The sequence below is a fragment of the Protopterus annectens genome, chromosome 17.part0 (genome assembly GCF_019279795.1).
Source record: "Protopterus annectens isolate FY-2018-M chromosome 17.part0, PAN1.0, whole genome shotgun sequence".
Classification (NCBI taxonomy): domain Eukaryota; kingdom Metazoa; phylum Chordata; order Ceratodontiformes; family Protopteridae; genus Protopterus; species Protopterus annectens.
In genome coordinates, this window is record NC_056751.1 from 114,034,888 (window position 1) to 114,055,146 (window position 20,259).

Here is a 20,259-nt window from a genome sequence, read left to right on the forward strand (position 1 = left end):
CCATGTCTGTGCTTTGGTCCATATACACACAGAATGGTGATTTCTGGCAGGCTGCTGCAGCATCATTCTGGTAATGAGGCCCCAGCACATCCCGTGCAATGCATGCTGCCTTTGTCGCTCCACATGTCATTTTACGGAGAACATCTTGATCCTCTCCACACTTCTTCATAAATTTCAGGATGTGTTCTCCTGCTGCAAATGATAAGTTGTGTTTAGCAAGGAGAGACACAAAACCAACCTCTGCCTCAACCACCTTTGTACTTGCTAAACTCTGTGGTCCAAAGAAATCCACCATAGATCTTCCAGCTGCATGCTTGCAATTCTGCCTGTGTTTCTCACTGTTAGCATGTCGTTGCAGGTCATGTCGGCCCCATGATGGATTGTGAAATCCGTGTTACAAGTCTTGCAGAAGGCAAATTTCACTCCGCGCCTACTCATAGAAAGCCAGTCAAAGGCACTTGCCCAGTTTGGCTGAAAAATTGTGTATCTTCTCTTCTTTGGGGTGTGAGCTGTATCTACATCCCTGTCCTCACTGCAGTCTGGGTAGTCTATACCTAGCAGGTTTGCAAAACAGTGGTGTTAGACAATAAAACAAATGGGACTAAGTGCAGAAAGGAAAATTACAAGATGTCCTCTCAATAGCAAAAATATAAGACAATAGGGCCATAACCTACCCATATCACTGGAAGTTTCCTGACTTTGCACCCTCTTCTCTTGCTCATCTCTGCTCCTTTTGTTTACTATAAAGGCTTGCATGCTTCACTTCCTTGCCTCAATGACACTTTCAATCCTCTGGTGCTCACTTGCCCACCTATCTTTATCCAAAACAAAGTCAATTAGTTTCAGAGACATACGAGGGTGACAAGCAGCAAAACATACAAACACTTTAAAACTGCTCTTAATAAACCTAGAAAGTTGCTACAAGGACCTGTCATTGCATACAGTCCCCCAAAAAAAAAAAATATATAACTCCTGGGTCGGTCCTCAACTGTTTGGCATCTACTTCTCAGAAGTCCAGGCCAACACGGAGGGACTCTGGCTGACCAAGTTCGCAGACGACTGCAAGCTGGGAGATATTAACTCTCCAAGTGATGCAGACATCCTACAGAAAGGCCTCATTGAGACAAATGACTGGTGTCGAAACCATGGCCTTAAGCTTAATGCCAAAAAATGCATCGTCACCCCCTTTGGGAAAAACTCACTTCCCACTAATTACCAGATCGATGGAAGCACACTGAAGGTGTTATAAGAGCTCTGGGGTTGATAGGAACCTCTCTCCTTTGACCAACACATTGCCACTGTGGTCAGAAAGTCATTCTATGTGGCACATGTCATTACCAAGGGTTTTGTATCCAGGAAGAAAGAGGTAACCATTTCTTTCCTCTCTTCCCTCAGACCAATCACAGAGTATAATGCCCCATTTGGCACGTACCTCACTAGACACATGCAACAGCTGGATAGGCCACAAAAGTACCTCACAAAGAGGATCCTAGGCCTTAAACACGTCTTACACAGATAGACTCAAAAAAAAAAAAACTCCAGCTATTCTCTGTCTTATGTCGTCTACTTAACAGGCGATCTCTGCTTGACTTACAAAGCCATGTCTGACCCAGCTCTGTTAGAAATGCTGCATTTAAAGAAATCCCAATAGCTCCGCACAACACGCTCCAGAGACCTCAACCTCATTACCACAATCAACAGAACATGCTTGAAAGACAGGTTCATAACCCAGAGACAGCCAATGCTCTGGAATAGACTTCCCATACATGTCAAGCAGAGCACCTCACTGGCCCTCTTCAAGAGAAATCTTGATGAGTGGATGGGAAATATAAAGTTCACCCAGGGGATCATTCCAGTGGCTCTACTTGACAGAGGCACTGGGAGCTAATGTTGGGCGGCACAATACCAGGACACTTCTATGGGCTAGGCTTGTAAAGGCCCCAGGGCCATTAGCCTAGTACACACCTATGAGCAAGAGTAGAGGTCCTACTACAGAAAAGTGGAATACCAGTGTTAACATTCTTGGATTCACAAAATAAAAGTTTTTTCGAGCAAGTTAGCAAACAGCCTGTTATGTTAGCAGACATATTTTGAAAATTCTGAGCTACAGTGCTATGTAAGCCAGAATTCTCAGGACAAAATTAACAAAAGATGGTACGGTAAAACATTGTCTCTAAAGTATTATTAGCAATACAATTTACATTGTGTAAATTAGCAGAAAATGTTAAAATGAATATGTGTTAAATTATCTCAAAATGGAAAGCAACCCTTTGTAACTGGAATCACTTTCCCACAGAGTTTGAGAACATATAGTATACAAAAAAGCATTACAGATTTCCCACATTTTGAAATGAGCTTTTGTCTTCCAAAGCACCTAATGGAAACCTAAAATGCTCTGACTCCTGGACAAAAAAGCAAACTCTATTCCTACAATCCTTGTCAACAAGCATTAGAGTACTCTGTAAATCCTAAAAACTACATTACATTTCACACGTATAGCAGCTTTATGAGAATAGAGCTGGTCTTCTACATTACCCAATGGAGTCCAAGTGAAAGAATGTAGTACAGGGACCAAGACAGGCACTTTGGCCTGTTAAACACAGTGCTGACATATATCAAGGCCTGTTCTGCAGGCCCCAGTTCTATGGTATGCATGTCACAAAGGGAGAGACAATTTTAAAATGCATAACCCCTTACCCAAACTGGTCTGAAAACAGGACTGTCACATCAAACGAGTGATTACCTAAGTGCTAGTACATCATGTCACACAGACCAAGTCAACCACAGCAAACTGTATAATTTTTCAGGACTAGCTAAATGGGGGGAGTTTAAGAAAAGGTGTCAACCCCCACCCCTTTACAAGCAGCATTAATGGAAAATACAGTGTGCCCATATAGGTGTTATGACACATAAGTAAACTTCTTAAACTGCACTATTTCAAACTGGGGGGGGGGGGGTACAGTAAAATAATGGCCAGCAAGGAAATACGGCTAGAGACCAGGGAAAAGTGGTGTTAATATAGTTTATTATATAAATCTCAGTACGCTACGATGGTAGCATACTTTGATGGAAATGACCACGTTAACATTCTGGCTGATTTTAACAGCTGGTTTAAGTATGCTTGCTGGAGGAGCTGTTGTCCCCTTAATGCTAGGCAGATTGGGGGGGTGGTGGAGCTTAACAAAACAAATTATCCCCAACAGTGGAAGGGCCTGCTTCTTAGTACATGAACAACAGATTACAGAAAACACCATATCTCGTGTAACATCACCTGGCACTCTAGACCAGTAGTTACACAAGCTCTTATGTTCACCAATGGTTACTTACAGCATGCAGCCAGAAATTTGATATTTGTTGACCGGGTTAGTCTGACTGGGCAGTGGAGGACTAAAGAAAAAAGCTCCAAAAAAAATAGAACAGAGTTATGCTAAGAAAGCAAACAACGTGTTGCGTCTGAGGTAGAATGGGAGGCATGCAATGTAAGTAAGCGATTGCATTTGCTATATTATGAAGTAACGTTTCACATTTGGGTAACTTCTTTGAGGTTTAGGGTTAGTACATTTAAATGGAATTGGTTACGGACAGCAAGCAGGTATAACTTACATTTGCATTCCACAAAGACATGCAAATAAGTTACATCCATATGCTATAAATAAACAATGCCCAGCATTCAACATCATTTCTGCAAAAACACTTCCTGATCTCTGCTGAAGGATGACCATGATCTACATCTCTTAGGCATCTCCTAGAGCCTTCAGACAATAAAGAGGATGGGGACTGAACACACTTCAGATGGAATGGAGGCTCAATGGCTGCAAAGATAAATGGCAGAAAAACTAAAGAACTTGGGGATATTATCTGAAAATAATCTAAATCTCAACTAATAAAATGTTTTTTTTGAAAAATGAAAAACTACACCCCAATGCAGAAGATCTGGACCTGGCCATTCCATAGGAGAAGCTTCCATGGTTACACGTCTGAACTTTTCACATCTAGTGGTAGTCTGAAGGAGCAGGCAAAAAATAGACTTTATAAGCAAGCACGGTCTCATTCAAGCTGCTGGATTTCTAAAATCTCAGTCCTTTACTAGTGCCGAATTCGTTTCTCACCCCTATATAACCCAACACTGAATAAAGCCGCAATTTTTCAGGGGAAAAAAAACACAGCCGGACTGATTAAAGAAGGCCAGTAGAAATATAAGTACAACTAACAAAACTGGCCTTACCATTCCACATTCCAAATGAAGTCCAGAAAACACTATAACATGAGTACAAACAAATAAAAATAAAAAGGTAAATATTATGCACCTTCACTATAACACATAATCTTCTAACTGTTAGAAACCTTATCAATTTACAAAACACTCTGTTAGTGTATTACATGCTTAAGGGATTCTCCAGGGATGATAAATGCATTATAACTCTAGTTTCTAAAAAAAAAAAAACATTTGCGCACACAGAATGCAGCAAGAGTTAATTTATAAGCTCTGTTAACAGCTCACTGTTTTAACAACTGTTTAGTGGTAGAAGTTCTTTAAACACTTAATAGCATTTATCACACTATGATATACATGTCATTTACAAATTAATTAGATTATAAGTGGTGGGTGTCAGGGTAATAAGAGTCGAAGACTCGTCTCATTTCACTAACAAACATTAAATAAAACGTTGAAAACACGAAGAGGCACACATTATACACACAGTTTTTTTGTTCTACTTTATCCCCAATATCCAGACAATATTTTATTTGATTTACAGGTTGCCTGCTTTGCTTGCTTGACTAACCTGTGTTGTGACCAGACAGCCGCAAATGCAAACGGACTTCTCTCGCCGTCGCCGACCAAGTCAGTCACCTCTCCTGGCAGGCACTGGGGCAGGCTCCGACACCCGTCTTCTTCTCCGCTGATGAAATGTCTTCTTCGATCTGGAAGGATTCTCTGCAACTCCGGCCTAGTATTGACTCCGACTCCAAGTTCTCCACAAAGCAAAATTCCCTCCCGATTCCTGGAAGCCTTTTTCAAGCCATTAATTTGGCGCGAAAAGGCTTGCAGGAACACGATTGGTCTCCATTTGGGAGCTCTCATTGGCTCCCGTTCTCCGCATATTCTCTACTTGATTGACTCATAGACCGAGTTTGCGATTGGCCGTAAATGCGGTCTACGAGCCAATCAAAATTAAAAATAGCAGCACAGCAGAGCTATGCATTGGTTTGTATACCGCAATGCCAATTGGCAGTAATTGCGGTACACAAACCAATCAAAAGCCTTGTAGCGGAGCCACAGCTGTTCAATGCGGAACAGCGGAACAGTGGCTTCGCTCTTCATTAAATGCGGTGCGTTCCGCATAATCCGGAGCACTTGGATGCTCTGAATATCATTAATGTGCAATGTGCAGTGAAGCAAAAACGAGTAGTTTTTGAATAAAATGATATACTCTACTAGATTTATTCAGTGCCATCACCTGCATATTCTAAAACAGCTGTAGACTCTGAATTTCTATTTGTGTATTTGTCATAATCAGGGATTAAGTGACAATATCACACTTCAAAGATCATTATCAAAGGAATTCATTTAATATAAGCCTTATGAATTATTGCAGTCTAAATATGTTATTTTGTGTTTCATTCTGGAAGACAGTGCCACAGACATATGAACATTCTGTAATGATCTAAATGGAACATGTGTTCTATTTTCAAGTAATATCTGCAACTGCAGCAGTTTTTTTTTACCTTTAGAGAAATAAATAACATAGAAGTGTGGACACAACAGATGTGGATGTAGATTCTGTTCCAAGTACTGCCAACCCATCTGAATAAACACATGTGCTATATAGTTCTGCAGTAGTGATAGCAGCTGTGTGACAATCTACTAATAATTCTGCAATGCATATTCTTGTTTAATAACATTAAATGTCCCATGCCTGGCCTTTCAAAAGACTTACCAGGAAAATGGCTATTTTATATGTATATATTTATATATATATATATATATATATATATATGCGTGTGTGTGTGTGTGCTGCGGTGGTGGTGCTGCAGTAGTGCTGTCGCCTCACAGTAAGACGCTGTCCTGTTCGATTCTCAGTTAGAGTATCTTCTGTGTGGAGACATGCATGAACAGGCGTACTTTCATTGAAGGTTGTGCATCAGGGCCGGCAACTCGGCATGTAAAAATCTACTGCCAATCATTAGCGGACCGGAGTTCCGCTGTGGCAACCCCTAACTGGGAAAAGCCAAAAGACACAACATATATGTGTGTGTGTGTGTGTGTGTGTGTGTGTGTGTGTATATATATATATATATATATATATATATAACTTCTCTCATGATGCTGATAATGAACAGCCACTTTCTGACAAGAGAAATTAATTCATTTCTACTATACTTGCTTTACCCTATTCAAGTTCATTGAATAACCTGAATCTATCACAGCAAACAATCAATGTAAGGCTAAGGACCATTTTGTTGCTTTTAAGTTCATCTGATGGTATGTCCTTGAGATGTAAGAAGAAGCCAGAAATAGTGGTGTATACCCACAAAGACACATGCAGCGGGGCATGCACACTCCAAACAGATAATCATTGCTGGTACATGGATCTATTTATTAAACTATGAGCAGATTATGTGATGTTAAACACTGCTAAAGAACATACAACTTCTTCAAAAATCTGGGTGAAAACTTAGAGATGTTAAAACCTCATTTCACCTCATGAATTGATAGCTATAATTGTCAAGCACTGACAGCTGAGTACGTTGAGAGAAGAGAGGTACAGACCCTAAGATTACATGTCTTCACTGTAATGTCTTAAAGATAGAAATAATTTTTCTGGGAACACACTTGCTGGACTACACAATACAGAAGCTAAGGCGGCAGCAGTCTACAACAAAAGATTATTGAAGTTATTTCACAAGTAGTTTGCCATCCATTCAATGAGCATTTTACAGTGCCAAGAGTATTTTAATGTCACTTGTTTATGATTGCAAAGGTGTTCAGGTATTTGGCTTCAGTGACAGGAATGGCAATTTGTGCCTTTATGACATGCTCTCAAGGAATGCTCTAAATGAATGTGCATGCTGCAGGTTCTAACTGAAGACTGAAAACTAATTACATTTTGAGGCCGCAGTGCTTAACCTGAGTACGTGGTCAAACATGAGACCCTCCCCAGCTTCATTATATATTTTCTTGCGACTAAATGTAGCAAAAGTCTGTCTCTTTCTAAAAGAGATGGTACAGTGATTATGGACTTTTGGGTGTTATTAAGTGAGTAAACAAACAATAAATAAATGTATGAGTCTGAAATGACAGCTGTCATATTCATGAAGTGGTCTGAAATAATGACTGAATTGTATGTATCAGGTTCTAACAGTAGGTCTTGTCAGCATACAGGTAGACAATAGGGCCCCACAGGGTGCGCATTACAGAGGAATAATGTCACTTGGGTCTCGTCACCAGTAGAAATTCTGTCATTTGTATATAATGTCCATCCTGTCATACATTATTCTACTTAGAAAATGGCCACTGTTGTTTGTGTTTATTGATATTGTACTGTTGCACATTTTGCTTGTTTTACTTGTTCTGATAAAAACATACTTCCTTTTATGTATTGTAAATAAAAATATCAAACTGATTTTATCTCTGGTGTGTAAAAAACTTGGATACCAAGAAAAAAAACAAAAAAAACCCAACAAAATATACACTTGGGATGTATTTTAATATTTGAGCAGTTTTATTCTTTTTTGTAAATGAAAATTCATTAGAAATAGAAACCACATCTGAAAGCCACTACTTAAATATTTAACACAGCATCACATGCTAAAAATCAAACAATCACAAAACAGTTTTCAAAACAACCAAATTTCTACTTCAACTCCTATATTTAGCATGCACATTTAAAACAAATTTAGTACTTAAATCTTCTGTTAAACTGGGTTAATATTGGACAACAAAGTGACTTGCTAATACACTTCTCTTGACTATAATAAACTATCAAAATTTTCTCTAAAACTATCAAGGCTTACTTTTTCTGTGATAAAAATGTAAATTCCTTAACACTGGACAACTCATGCAATGCTTGGCAAGTGTGTTATTGACGTTCTGTATTACAGAATAAATTGTGTTGGTATATTATTCCTGTCACTTTCTTAATAGAATTTACAACACAATAAATCTTACATGATGAATATGATGCCAGATAAACAATGCCTTTTTGTATTGAATGTGTATTGCCCGGTTTATTTTAAATATATTCCTTTTTCAAGAAAATTTGACAAACTGTTCCCATATTTACATTGTGAACAGTTTCCTTTCTAGGTGTTTTAACAATCTTTTCAAAGAATAATTTCTTTTGTTCACAAAACAAAGATTCCCTCATATAATTATTTTGAAGTCCTGGTTTCCTATAACTACTTTCTCATTATTTCATACTATTTCCTAATGTTTTAACATTACATTAGAGCGTCTTCTGTGTGGAGACATGCGTGAATGGACGTACCTTCGTTGAAGGTTGTGCGTCAGGGCCGGCAACTCGGCATGTAAAAATCTACTGCCAATCATTAGCAGACCGGAGTTCTGCTGTGGCAACCCCTAACTGGGAAAAGCCAAAAGACACAACAACAACAACATTTTCCTAATGTTTTAAGAACCTACTGTGTAAATTAATTTAAAGGCTTGCTTATTTTTTTTTTATATAAAATACTATTATTTTTCACAATTGCTTATTTTAATATAGCCAGAAATGTACTACTTGTATTTTCTATAACTTTAAACTGAACCTTGTTTGTTGATATTCAGACTACCCTCTCTCTATGAACATATCTTTTAAACTCTGACATTCATAGGTTCATAGGTAGGTACTAGGCTATCTGCCTGAGGGCATTTATAAGCCTAGCCAGAGTGTGTCGGCTTTCGCCACCCCATTGATTAATTAACTGATCCTCTGTCAAGCAGAGCCAATGAAATGATCCCAGGGGTGTATTTTCTGTTACCCATCCACCTGTCAAAGTTTCTCTTGAAGAGTGTTATTGAGGGCCTCTGCCTGATGTGATTTGGAATTTTGTTCCAAAGCATGGGGAGTCTGTGTGACAGGAATCTATCCCTCCAGCATGTTCTATTTATTGTTGTGGCAAGGTATAGCTCACTAGAGCGCGTGGCTCGCAATGACTTGGATGTCTTTAGGTGGAGCATGTCCATCAATTCTGAGTTGGATATGGCTTTGTAAGTCAGGCAGAGATCACCTCTGAGTAAGCAATATGCCACTGAGTACAGCTGGAATTTTTTCAGTCGGGCTGCATAGGACATATGTTTGAGGCCAGTAATCCTCTTGGTGAGGTACTTTTGTGGTCTTTCCAGCTTTTGGAAGTGTCTTGTGAGATACATCCCAAATGGGGCATTGTACTCTATGATGGCTCTAATGAGTGACGAGTAGAGGGGCACTATAACCTCTCTATTTCTAGATGCAAACCCTTTAGTAATTAGATGGGCCACATAGAAGGATTTCCTAACTACTTTGGCAATATGATTGCCAAAGGAGAGATTACTATCTACCTGGGTCCCCAGATCTCTTATTACCTCTTCTGTATTAAGGGGGCTGCCACCTATGTGGTAATTCTTAGGTATTTTGCTTTTCCCAAATGGGATGACTATACATTTTTTGGCATTTAGCTTTAGGCCATCACTTTGACACCAGGTGTCCGTCTCAGTAAGGCACTTTTGGAGGATGTCCATCTCAGCCTTGTGAGTGTGAGTTCTGTCTGTAAGCCAGTTGGCAACCCATCTCATGACGTAGGGGTTTATGTTCAGACTGGTGAGTTTTCCTGTAATACCCGAGTGGGGAATGGTGTTGAAAGCCTTGGTGAGGTCAAGGTATGCTGTGTGAACCACCTTTCCCTCATCTATGGCCTTGGTGACTGTCTCTAAGAAGTCTACCAGGTTTAGTAGGCATGATCTGCCCTTAACAAAGCTGAACTGGGTTGGGTCAAGTGTTTGGAGGTTCCCAATGTCTTTGTTAATGAGTTCCATGATGATGCGCTCCATAGCATTGCAGACCAGGCTAGTCAGGCTTATGGGGTGATACTTACCAGGGTCAGTTGTGGCCCCTCTTTTGTGTTGAGGAATAACCATTGCCATGCGCCATTCTATGGGCATGTAGCCTGTGGAGAGGCTGAGGTTGAACAGCGTGTTTAGGTGGGGGGTTAGTTTGTTCTGTAGTTCATGCAAGATGCAGCCTGGGACACCATCAGGTCCCATTGATGCTGTGTTTTTGGCTTTTGAAAGGGCTGTTTTCACCTGTGCATCTGTGATTTTTGGGACACTACACTTTTCCGGTATTGTTGTGGGCCTTTTTGGAGGTGAGAGTGGGGTGAAGTTTTCACTGAATCTATCTGCCAGGATGTTGGCAATATCAGTAGGTTCAGTATATTTTGTGCAATTTTGCACTAGTTCAGTGCATATCTGCGAGTTGCCACTTAGATTCTTAACATAGCTAAAGAAGGCTTTGTGGTTATCTTTTGAATCCTTGGCTATTTTTCTTTCGAAGTTAGCCTTGGATGATTTCATGAGGGACCTTAGTTTCTTACTGGTACTGATCAGGGATGTCTTTCCTTCTTGGGATTTGCTTTTTTTCTGAACTAGTTACCTCCTTCTATTGTATAGCCTTATTGCAGGGGTCCACCAAACTGGTTTCCTTCTCTTAGAGGAGTGAGTCTTGGTTTTGCTAGGGATGGCATGATCCATGCATCCTTGTAGGTGCTCATAGAGTGCATTTGTAAAGGTTTCTGCATATTGGGCAGCGTTATCCTTTAGCGTGGGGGCTGTGAAACTTACCACCTCTGTCTTAAGTAAGGTGAAGTTTGCTTTAGAAAAGTTTTTTACTGTGGTTTCCTGTGGTGGGGTGTGGACATCCAGGGTGATTAGTTTATGGTCTGATTTAACCAGTGACAGGTTGACCTCCAGTGTGGAACACCTGTCAGCCATGTTGGCGATGACCAGGTCCAATATGTTTTCACCTCTGGTGGGGGAGTTTACCAGCTGATCCAGGGCATTTGAGTTGATGAATTCCAGGAAGCGCTGGGCCTGGGAAAGTAAGATACTTTCTGAGTGCTTAGGTTGAGAGTTAGACTAGTTTCAAGGGAAAAACTGAAGAGGACACTTATTGGAGCCAGGAATAATTTAACCGTAGCTAACCGGCATTGCCCGGTGCGCAAAACTGTACAAACACGGTTTTTATAGTAGGGAAATGAAAGAGATAGAAATTAGCCCAAAATGGCCAATAAACTACTAACTTCTGGGCTGGAACCACTCCTCCAGGGACAGATAGGTTGGTCAAATCTCCCCTCTCTCACCGGTGAACAGAGAAACTTCCTTCTATCCAAGTAAGGTATGGGCAACTCAGAAACTAGTATCACAGCCTTGAATTCAGCACTAGCTTGAAAACTGGACTATACTAGCTTAGTAAGGTGGGAAACAAGGAACTGTTTTTTTTTTTGTTTTTTTTTTAAAGATAAGGCAAAAACAGTAAAAAATACACTTAAAACCACTTTAAATGACTACAAACGATCAGAAAAGGATATCACACTTTAATGTGTAGCCTACAACAGTTAAACTAATTATTTAAACAAAAACAACTTTTTAAAAGTTCAGGCAGTCAAATAAGTGCAATATGTGAAAAAAACAAGCTTTTAAATCACAATAAACGCTGGAAAATCTGCGTTTAGATGGAAAACAGTTAAGTACAGCAAGGAAGTACAGAAAACTGATACTTAATCACTCCAAAGTCTCACCTCTAAGCTAGAAGGCTTGTATCAGTTTAAGGCTTTCTAGTGCTACCCAGTAGGTTAGTTACAGGAAAGATGGGAAACAAGCACAGATGTGGTCTTTTAAACCAGAAAGTTGAAAGAGATGGACAAACTGTCCAAATGGTCAGTAAACTACAATTTCTGGGCCAAGAACCACTCCTTTTGTGGTAGACAGGCTGCCTAGTGCTTACCACTCCCACTGATAAGCTAGAAGGCTTTCTTCCAACACAAAAAGGCTTGCGGGGCTCAGAAGCTTACCAACAGTCCTGGATACAGCAACTCTGTATCTGGATGAGGCTAGTTACAGGAAAAGTGGGAAACAAGCAGAAGTGCAGCTTTTAAACCAGAATGTTGAAAGAGTTGGAAAAAAAAAACTGCCCAAACGGCCAATAGCTACAATTTCTGGGGAAAGTCTCCTTCATCTGTTGTTATTTCACATACTTTTACCATATTTTTCATCTTATACTTTGGGTCTGCATTTTTATAAAGTAGGCACATGGCATTAAAATCACTCTTCCTAAACATTCTTGACCCAAAGGAAACCAGATCCTTGGCCAATATGTCTCCAAAGCTAGATTATTAATATTATCTCTCTTTATAGTTTCTGCAAACTTTAATTAGGCTATGTTATCATTTAAATCTAAAATGAAAATTGTCAGTGCCTTTCTACTTCTTTAACAGCAGAAAATAAATAATCAAAAAAGTGACTTAAGAAACACTTGACTTTTAAAAAAGAAATTGGAGAACAAATGTTGTTTTCTCATTGTGTCATTTCCAGGTTTGCATGCATGGGGTCATAGCAGCCCTCATCTTCTTGTCTCTTGATTGATGATAAATTTAATTTTCAAGCTGTAGATTTCATTTTCAAGCACAAAATAGTCATTTTCTAATACTAAGTGCGTACATAAAGTACTTAACTCCATAGTAATCATCTCTAATTGTTTAGCTAAAGCTTATTTGGATATCTCCTGTCGCTCTTCATGGGGAATACTTAAAAATAATGTAGTAGCAACCCGATAGCTGTCCTTTCTTTCAGTATTTACTTTAGCAAACTTATGTGAAAAATTAAAAGAATCTTTTAGAAAAGAGACGATTAACCCCAAACAAGTATACATTTTCCATTTAAAAAGATCTCCATTGCATTGATTTTTAGAACCTCATGCTGCCATTATAGGACTAACTGGATGGTGCAACTTATTAATAGGTATTTTAAGAGCCTGAAATAATAACCCAACCTGTTTTTCTTTGTGTCATACAATTAAAGTCATGTCAATATCACCACTGACCAATAAATCCATTAAAATATTATCAATTCTCCTGTAAACTCCGTTATCAATTACATTCAACAGACAGTGATTGTCCAGATCACTCAACATTACATTTATAGCTTTTACATAATCACTATGCTTCATGACAGCATAATCATCACATTCATCCACTTTCATAAAGCATATGTTATCATGTCTTTCAATTCACATAATGCTTTTCTATCCTTTTTGCTCAAATTATAGAAGGAATGATTTATTGTCTTTTTCAAACAGACTACAATTTCCATTTCACACATACTTTGGGCAGTCTGCAAAGTAATCACTAGAGGTAGATTAAAAGTAGAGTTATTCTATAACATAATTTGGTCTGAAACATTTGCATTAACATCCTATAAAATGTATTCAAAATTTAACTTTTATATATCTAGCCTGTGAGCAAACAGGAATACCGTACCTCATTATTTGAGTGCTAGCAGATAAATAAGTCTAGATGAGGGATATTGAATATCAGTAGCACAATGGTCCACAAAAATGTACTGAGTTTTTAGGTAACACAGCCTTTAAAAATCATTATGACAGAGTAATTTTCATATCATCTCCAAGAACTAAAAAATATGGGCAAACAGTAATGATCCATGTCATTTTTCTTAAGTTAGCTTGACTGAAGGTATTCCTGCTGTCTTATTTTAACCCCTAACGTAATATGTGTGTGTGTGTGTGTGTGTGTGTGTGTGTGTGTGTGTGTGTGTGTATGTGTGTGAGTTTCAGTATTATTTCATTGCATTTCTGTGATGAGTAGTTATCTCTACTAAATTAATTATCAAGATGGTGGTCATTTATTCAATGAGGGTGCTCTATGGATGACTCAGTGATATTTGAATCTAATTTGTCTTTCTGTGAAGGATCTTAAGCTTTAGAGTCATTAATGCAGATATAGCTGTCTTGTCATTGATTTAGTTTGTCCAGTCACACGCACACACACACACACACACACACACACACACACACACACACACACACACACACACACACACACACTATACCATACTACCTATTATCCATCCTATTCCATTTGAAGAAACTACCCTTTTCATAAGTAATAATGCCCAACAGGGTAGGTACAATAGTAAAGTAACAAACTGACCAGGACATTATTAGGCTTCCTGCCATAGAAAGAGGGCCTCCCACCCCCTGGAAGGTTTGTTATTTCCTTATACTTCCCACCCTGGAGGGCATTATTGCATTTAGAGGATTGCCTCTGCATTTGCTGTATTGGATTATTGTGCATACTTTTTTTTCTTTGTGTATCTTTTTGTCCATTTTAATTATTTTGTTAACACATATTCTCTTTCTTTTATGTACTGTGGTAATATATTGTTATAGCAGTAAGTGTACTACTTTTTAAGTATATCATTATATCAGTTGATTGTCAGGCATGTTTGTCATTGTAAATAAAATATCAAGAATTGTTTATTTTACTTTTAAGCAAATAACAGTAGTCATCTGTAGCACTAATTACTGTATTGGCAGCACTTTGTAACATTTTTTATTGATTTGTTTCAAGTATTTTTCCTTATAGTTCTATATATGTATGTATGTGTTTATGCATTTGCTTAATATTTTTGATGTACTTTTTTTTTCTTAATTTAAGTATAAACAAAAATGATTTATGCTGAGCATTTAAGTCAAAATTTGCTTAACATGTTAAATGTAAACATTTTTCTGACTTTTAAATTTATTGTGACTCACAGCTACTGGCAGTTGCTGCCAAGCCTGGCAAAAAACAAAAACTTGGCAGGCACAAATAAGTGAGGAAGTGGAAGCGTTACAAACATGTATACCATGCCATTCTTAGGTTCATAGGTACTTACTAGACTATTGATCTTTGAGGACCTTAGGAAGCCGAAGCTTGCAGTCCCATTGTAGCTATTAGCCTTTATATTTTGCAAATGAATAACCCAAAGGTAGACAGAACAAAAATATGTTAGGACATTCGCTTGTTTTCTCTTCACATGAAGGATATGAGTGCTAAATTGGAAACACATTTGCAATTTCTCATCCATTCATCTAAATTACATTTCAATAGAGTACAAGAAGTAATTTGTTTTATGTGGAGTGGAAGACGATTCCATAGAATAATTATTCTGTGTGATACATGCCTGTCTGTTCTACATATGCTATTTATGTTGCAAGAGATTCTCTTGAGTTGGTGTTCACGCTACCATTGGAGTTGCGAATGTGTAGTAGGTCTGACATTATCTTACATTAGTTACCTTCTGCACTGAACAAAACAGCTGCTGACATTTACAAAAGTAATAAAGCCAGTCGTACTTCAGTTGCTCTGTTTTAAGTGGATTGCTCTGATTTAAAGGTTAGTTTGAAAAGCTACTCCACTTTGCACTATAACTGCTCAACTTTCTTTCTTTTTTTTTAAATTCTTTTTATTGAGTTTTAATTAAATCATAACAAATTATCATACAACTATAATACCATAAAACATACAAGCAAAAATCACTCTACAAAAAACAAACTATATACAGAACCCACCTATGGGAGGCATCTAAATAGAAGGCTTAAATGCAGTGAAATTATGTTAGAATAGACTCATACACCCTTCTCCATGTGTCCCTCTGTGTAGGATTTAGCCTCATGGAATACCACAAATATTTGTGAGCAGAAATATGCTTCCCAGCCATCTTTTTTAGACGTTCCCAAGAGAGAGTAGATCTATCCTTCCAATTTAAGGTGATATAGAATTTTATCAGCATAAAAGACGTTATAAGAAAGTGTATATTCTTAATGTCCTTTCCTTCGGGGGGTATATGTAGGAAGGCGAATTGCCATGAGAGCGTAGATTTCTCATAGCCCATTTTTTCTAATTTGACTCTGAGGGCACACCAAAGCTTGTATGAACATTTGCAGCTCCAAAAAATGTGAATGGTATCTGCTACCATCGTTGGGCAAAATTGGCAAAAAGGAGGGACTTCCTTGTACATCTTGTTGAATAAGGCTGGGGTGTAGTATGCGTTATTTACTATCATAAGTTGGGTATATCTGAATTTTAGCAGGGGAATAGCTTTGGAAGATTTCTGAATGGCTAGGGCTATAGACTCAGAGGAAATCAAGGGGTCTTGCTTTATCCAATAATCAGAGTGAATAGCATCCTTTGAGCATCTGATTGTAGAGATTAGTTTATATGTGTGAGAGACCATCTTCTTTTTACGAATTAGTAGATTCCATAAAACCTTACATAACTCAATTTGGTATTCCTGAATGTCAATATCTATCCAGAATCTACTGCAGATGTCTTTTAATTGTCGAATCATGATGGTGTACTTGGGTGAAAGCTTAAGTTTATTTCTGATGGAAGAAGTATCATCCAACTTGAGTACAAAAAAATCCAGGACGGTTTTACTTTTGATCAGGGGGAATGGATTCAAGTTAATCACCTTCTCATTTAGTTTAATGTTAGGATTAAGGTGTAAGGGTTGGAGAAGGAGAAAAGGTAAATATAGATTTAGGGATTTAAACAGGTTTTGCGTAGTTTTGATTTGGGACCATAGGTCATTTTGAATTTTATACTTTCTTTTGGCTGAGATGTCTAAAAAAGGGAGTGCCATGGGATTAATGGACAGCGTTTTGATATAATTGTGGTAAAGCTTGACCCAAGAAGGGACCCAAGTATTTGATTCTTCTCTGAAGGTGGCAATGTTGATTATTCTGCTGCATCTATTTATTTCATACATTAGTCTGAAATCTGGGAGTCCTAGACCACCTTTATCCTTAGGGTAAATACATTTTTGGTAGCTTATTCTGATGGGTCTAGGGTGCCATATAAATTTCGAGAGAGATGAGTGTATATTATTAAAAGTTTTATTATGTATCAGAGTATTGGTAGCATTCAGGACGTAAAGTAGTCTCGGCAGAATATTCATTTTGATAATGGCCACTCTCGAGAAAACCGGCAGTTTAAGTTGAGACCATCTTTCCAGGTCTTTTTGTATCGTGGTCCAACACTTCGATAACCCCTCTTGTTGTTGCATATTTCCATCTGTATTAAAAAATATTCCTAGGTATTGTAGGTGGTCATTAACCTTTATACTAGGTAGGGATCTTTCACTAGGTAATTGTGAGTAAATGTTAATTGGGAAGATCGTTGTCTTATCTATATTCACTTTATAGTTTGAGAAATTGGAGAAGGTTTGTAATGCATTATAAATTTTGTTAATATCAGAGTTGGGAAGGGAGTAGTAAATATTCAAATTGTCCGCGTATGCTGATAGGGGTATTTCGGTATTAAATAACCTTGGGATATAATGGAATGTTCTCTGCTTGATTAGTAAAAGCAAAGGCTCTATATAAAGGTTGAATAAAAGTGGTGATAAGTGGCATCCCTGCCTAATCCTATTATTAATCACTATCCTCTTTGAACTATGCTTGTTTATTTGTAAAGTAGTATATGCATTTTTATAAAGAGTATTAAGAATGCAGATAAAGTATGTAGGGAATTTAAATCTTTGTAGAACCAAGATCAAGAATTTTTTGTTTATTCTGTCGAATGCTTTGGATGCATCAATAGCGAGTGCGTAAATAGGGGTATGCTTAATCAGTGATAAGAAAGACATAGGATTTAGGGTGAGGGTCTGGTCAAATGTTTGTCTGTGGTTTATGAACCCTGATTGTTCCGGAGATATGATTTTATTAATCACAGATTTCATTCTATTTGCTACAATTGCTGCCAAAATTTTAATGTCTATATTAATAATAGAGATGGGTCTATAGTTATTAGGATTGGTATTATCTTTATTCGGTTTGGGAATTAGAATAGTTCTAGAAGCATTTAAGTGGGGGTCACAAACATCATTCTGAATAATGAAGTTAAAAAGGTGGCAAAGAATGGTTGTTAGTTTATGACTAAAAGCCTTATAAAATTCGGCTGTGAAGCCATCTGGTCCTGGGGCTTTATTATTTTTAAGGTTATTGATCGCAGAACTAGTGTCCCTTGGATTGATCTTGGCTGCCAAAACAGATTGATGTTGTTCGTCTATACATGGTATTGTTAGTTTATCGAGGAATAGGCTTAGTTCATGTTCGTCTATAGTACTGAGGGTGGGATTGTATACTCCTTCGTACAATTCTTCAAATAGTTTTATTATGTCTTGTGTATTCGTGATATATTTTTGATGAACCTTAATTTTAGAAATAGGGGGCGAGTTGTTATGTTGGTTAATTAATCTCGCTAGAAACCTAGAAGGGAGCTGAGCCCAGTGTGAGTAATTAGCCAGGTTCTTGATTTCGTGGAATGTTAAATTTTCAGCCTGAAGTGAAATAAGTTTTATCTGTAGTTGGTTAATTTCTTTCTCTAATTCCACTGAGTAGTTTTTTTGAATTCGTGTTTCTAGGGATTTTAATTCCTCCTGTATATTCCTCTCTTTAGAGATGTACTTATTTCTGTAATAGGCGGCTTTATTGATTAATACTCCTCTGATCAGAACTTTGGTGGTAGCCCATGAAATATCGAACGGAGTATTGGCGTCTTTAATGGCAAGAATACATTGGTCTAATAAAGTATCAATTTCTTCCTTGATATCAGTCTTACCTAGTAAATTAGGATCAAGTTTCCAACATCTCACCAGATTATTTGGGGGGATGGAGCGGGATCAATCTATGGATAGAGTAATCCTTGAGTGATCAGAGAGTGATCTGGGTTCGATGGAGACAGAAGATGTATATTTCTGAAATATGTCCGAAATTAGAAAAAAGTCCAGCCTGGACCAGGACTTGTGGCATTGTGAGAAGAAGGTATATCCTTCATTATTCAGATTGCCATAATTACTCCGGTAGGGGGTCAAATAGATTAAAATCATTTTTAAATTCCGAGATGGCGGAGGAGGCCTGTGAATTATATGAGGATAGGTTATTAGATCTGTCTAGAATTGGATCCTGGATAGAGTTCCAGTCTCCCCCTATTATAAAGTAGTGTTCTTGGAAGTTATGAAGGATGTTGTATAGGTTCATTACAAATTTGTGTTGGAACATACAAGGTGCATATAGGTTTAAGACCATAATAGGTTTATCCAAGTAGTCTATTTTAGCTACAAAGTAGCACCATCTTCCCTCAGGGTCAGAATCTTGTTTTAGAATAGTGTGATAGAAGGAGTTTTTAATAATGATAGCTACCCCTGCCTTATTAGTACTATTCCCCGCTGCTATAATATCTTTGATCCATTTTTTATTACTTATGGTATTCCACTGTTCTTTTAACAAGTGTGTTTCTTGTAGCAAAATGCAGTCTAAATTGGTTTTGAATACCAGATGAAGGATTAATTTTCTTTTACTATCAGACTGTAAACCCTTGACATTCCATGAGGCTATCTTCCACATAACAATCCTAACATTTGTAGGAGACAGTAAAGGTTAAACCTATTCATGATAAAAGAGTTCAGTACAGAGGGTATAAAAAAGAGCATTCTATTATCTAGCCATAGATGGGTGACTCCTCCAGCGATCATCCAGTGCCTAACCACGTCCTCTTTCCTCCTGGAAGAGGTTGGAATACATACAACATTTGAACTAATTTCAATCATTACAAATAACAACTTTCTAACTACAAGGGTAAAACACATGTATACTATAAGAAGTATGTATCCCAGCTTACTGAGCTCAATTATGCAATGACAAGAGAGCAAAACTGTCTCTAGTAACAATAGCTACAAACTCATTGAGAGCAAACCTTAAATAAAAAGATATTACAAATTTTTACTTATATAGGTTAGTAAGACTTCCAAGAGTTATTTAATATATTCATAAATCTGTCAATATTGACCCAAGTTATGTTTCCCCAAGAAACAAATGAATTTGTTCAAATCATTCTTGTGGGTACACGTCTACCTAGAATATGTGTTCCTACATATCCCTATTCCAGGTTACTACTTTATATCATTCAGTAAGTGATAATCATAATATGTCTATATGTCCCAAAGATGTTTTCGTCCCAGACCTTGGGAGAATCACTGATCGAGTCAATGAGTTAAGAACTGCTACAGGTAGTAACAGCTCTCGAAAGTGAGCTTTACAGAGTGCATCCTGCCATTTCAATTCCCATGGTCTCTTATTGATGTAGGGGTTCTTGGTACTACCGAGTAACTTTTACTACTGCCTGGCTACATGGATATCACTCCTATTTCAGGGATTATTGGAG